Source organism: Meleagris gallopavo, chromosome 19 (genome assembly GCF_000146605.3).
Source record: "Meleagris gallopavo isolate NT-WF06-2002-E0010 breed Aviagen turkey brand Nicholas breeding stock chromosome 19, Turkey_5.1, whole genome shotgun sequence".
In the NCBI taxonomy this organism is placed as follows: domain Eukaryota; kingdom Metazoa; phylum Chordata; class Aves; order Galliformes; family Phasianidae; genus Meleagris; species Meleagris gallopavo.
In genome coordinates this window covers 4366259-4369767 of record NC_015029.2, presented here as the reverse complement: position 1 = coordinate 4369767, position 3509 = coordinate 4366259, and the positions used below count along the sequence as shown (strand labels likewise).

General features: G+C 46.4%; 1 long non-coding RNA gene across 3 annotated transcripts in view; it reads right to left on the bottom strand.

Annotated features, from left to right (window-relative positions):
* LOC109370468 overlaps positions 1-3280 on the bottom strand; it is a 23161-nt gene extending 19881 nt beyond the window's left edge. For all 3 annotated transcript variants that reach the window (XR_004161654.1, XR_004161655.1, XR_004161653.1), the window contains exon 1: positions 2640-3280. This is a non-coding gene — a long non-coding RNA (uncharacterized LOC109370468). The remainder of the gene's footprint in view (positions 1-2639) is intronic.
* Between the last annotated feature and the right edge of the window lie 229 nt (positions 3281-3509).

The following is a 3509-nucleotide window of genomic DNA, read 5'->3' as shown; positions in this document are numbered from 1 at the left end:
AAAAAAAAAACCTGTAGTGAGCTCCAGAACCAGAAGTGACTGCAGATATTGGCAAGAGATGTTCGGGTTTTGCCTTTTCTGTCCGCCTGCACCTCCTTGCACTGAGCCCAGAGAAAAGTTTTCGGAGCTGTGGTGCCTCCTGACAGCAGCACTGCCCAGGGGTGCTCCAACTCACAGCCACGAGCATCCCCAAGGAAAAGCCTTACACAAAGGGAGCTGAACCAGCTGCCCCATAGGGACCCTGACCTCAGGCAGCCTCCTTCAGGTGAGGGCTGCACTGACCTCCAGCAACGTCCTCTTACAGCAGTAATTTTAATCCCACACGCTACTAATTTGAACGTTGATTTTCCACCATGCAGTTCAAACATATTTTGACTTTAATTGGTAAAACTCAGTCCCCAGATCCCAAAGAGAGGTGCACCGTTTTCAACCAAGCTCATCATTTTGAGCCTGCAACTGCTTGTTAAACTAAAAAGATGTGGAACTGAGAGCAATATGTTAAAGCTAATAGCATGAATATTAATTCCCCAAAGAGTTATGGAATATATCTATCCTACCAACTAAGCAAAGGTAACATTCCTTCAGTCCCGTAAGAGAAATGCAGGCACTGAAGTAATAGTTTGCATTTCTTACAGAGTCGAGCTTAAAACGTGAGCAGAAACATTGGTTTCCTGGCTAAAAAGGGAGCAGCTGCTGCAGCTGAAGAACTTGCTGCAGGAAAGGTGTGGGACTCGAGTGGGGCAGGTAGGAAAGACAGCTCTTCCTCAAGTTGCTCAGAGCAGGGCTGGGTTATGGGATTCTTGGTAAGAGCAGTAAGGAACTGGGTAGACCTGAGGGCCAGAGCCACAGCCAGCACCTGTGTGTGCTTGTAAGGGGTTGGTGCTCTGGAGCAGCTGATCAGCAGCCAGGCAGGACAGGAGAGATCTCTAATGAGCATATATGAATGTTCCTGGAATACGATATGAAGGGCAAGGACCAGGGAACACAGCATGCATTTATGGACCCAAGTGTTTGGAGTTAATGCCCTGCTGAAAGCTGCCCAGCTCACAGCATAGGGCTCAGCACCTTTGGGACTGTACTGCCACAAAAAAAACCCCTTGTGTTTGGCACCTTTTCTCCCAGATGATCATGAAAGGTGACCAGAAGGCACACAGAAGGATCAGTTTGTATTTCCAATCCCAGCTTGCCCTTTGCAGAGATAACACACAAGCACACACACCCCTGCTAGCCAGCACAGAGCCACATGTCCCCAGGTCAATGCTCCTTCTGCACAGTGAGCCCTGGGCTCCCTCCTTGCTGCAGGACAACCATTCTCCCTGGAGAGCCACATCATTTCCCCCTGGTTACAGAGGCAGCATCTGTGGGAATAGTAATTTCCTTACTCTCGTAAGACGTGCCATGAAAAGGCCATCTTTTCCAGAGCCTTAAGAACTGGATTAATTTCTGGATACAACTGAGCATAAGCACAGAAATAATGCTCTACAGGAGGAGATCTCTGCAAACACCAAGGCCCCAGACAAAGGAGTTCCAACACACACAGGTGAAAGATATATCTTCCTATATGGGGTCCTGTTTCTGGAACCATCCAACAACCCATTTCAAGTGTTAGAAGATCCAGGTTAAGTTAGAAGATCGCTTCTGTTGGCAAAAGCAACAACTCTGCTGACTCTGGAGTAGCTGGAATATTTTCCAATTGCCCAGATGGTGCTGGGACATAGCAGTCCTCTCAAAAAAGGGTATGGCCTCAACCCCTCCAGCCCTCACCCAGAACTTGTCACAGCCATCGAACTCACTGCCACGTTGTTCCTTGCATCATCAGACAAAGGCAGCATTAGAGGGAAGGACAAAAGTTCAAAGCCCATCACAAAAGGGCCTCTCACAAAAAGGTCAACAAACCTTGCAGGGAAGAGACAGATTGTGACTGCAGTGCCCACTGTGCATTGCAAAAACAGATTAAAACCACAGCAAAAAATAAAAAAAAAATTGAGCAGAAGAGCCATTAAGCATATGTTGGGTACAAACTAATAAACACATAAACAACAACGATTGCCAGTTAACCACAGGCAAGAACTTCCTACAAGCCACAGGTACTGGGTACAAATTGGCAATAATCAAGTTTAATGGGTTTGGTTTACAGTCTCACTGTTTCAGAAGTTTTATTCTTTTCTGCTGCATTAGTCAGTAAAATAAAGCCTCTCTGTACTTGCAAATCTGTTGGGGTGGAAGAGTCCCAGATGTTACCAGAGTCATATTCAATAGAGGCCCTCAGGGACTGGGGATTTTTGCTCCCTTACAACACCGAGGCTTCAGGCAGAGTGTGAAAAACGCAATAACGAGGATGAAATTTGGATCCAAACCAGACGTAATAACTAATGAAAGTCCAAGGGAAGTGAACTCAAACTTCTAGTTCTGTTCAGACACCTGAAAGCCCTTCGGAAAACAGCAACAAGTTCCAAACAGAGCAGGCCCACGAGAGCAGCACAGAGGGACCAGGAGACAACCAGAGAGGAAGGAGCAGGCACTCAGCAGCAGCTAACTTCATAGCTCTACAGATACTTTACTCACTGCACACTTCTGTTCATCAAACACATGCCCACCTCCAACTTTCAGATGAGGAAGCTGAGAACACCATGACTTACTCATTTCTGTGAGGCCAGCTGTCAGGTCGGTCTTTGCTCCAGGCCCACAGAAGCACAGTAACACGAGGGAGAAGCACCCAGGGCAACTCCATAGAACCCCACTCATCACAGAACAGCCCCTTCCCTCTGCTCCCTCCAACCAATTTACCCTTTGCTTCCAGATTTGTCCTCAGACCCTCCCACAGCAGTGAGTGGGGAATGAATTAATCACATCCTCCTTAAAGAGCCCTGATTAACATTTCCATCACATGCTAACGAGACACTTCCTGGCTTCAATCTGCTTTTCTTCATTACAGCTTTCTGAAGACAAACTTTATGCATTTATGAGAAGCATTAAATGCACAATCATCTAACTACAATTTATAGCCGTCCTGGCTCTGTTTAGTTTGCATAGAGACTCAGAGTGCTGTGGCATGAAATGTGGAATGGGCTCCTCAGATGTAGGCCTCTATCCACAGCTGTGTCTTAGATCCCTTGGAGCAGCAATCGAACCCAGAGACAGCTTGGAGAAGATAGTGGGGATTGTCAGCTTCAAAACATAGCAGTAACTGCTGTGAACCATCACAAAGTGAGGCTTGCAGCAGAAGCATGGGGCAATCCTACTACCGACCATAACCCCAACAGAGAGAGGCCACTGGGGAAAAAAGGTAGGGCTAGCATTTTGGGCCAAAAGAAAAAAAAAAAAAAGACAATAAAGAAAGAAGACTGAGCAATATGTAAAGAGATGGGAATGGAGGAAGGCACTTAGAATATTTCTTGCATTTAATTTGAGAGAAGGGTTCCAAGGCTTGGATAAAATGGCTCGAGTCCTATCAAGCGTTTTGCACTGTAATGCTTATTAGCCTTTGTGTTCAGCACATACATTCAGCA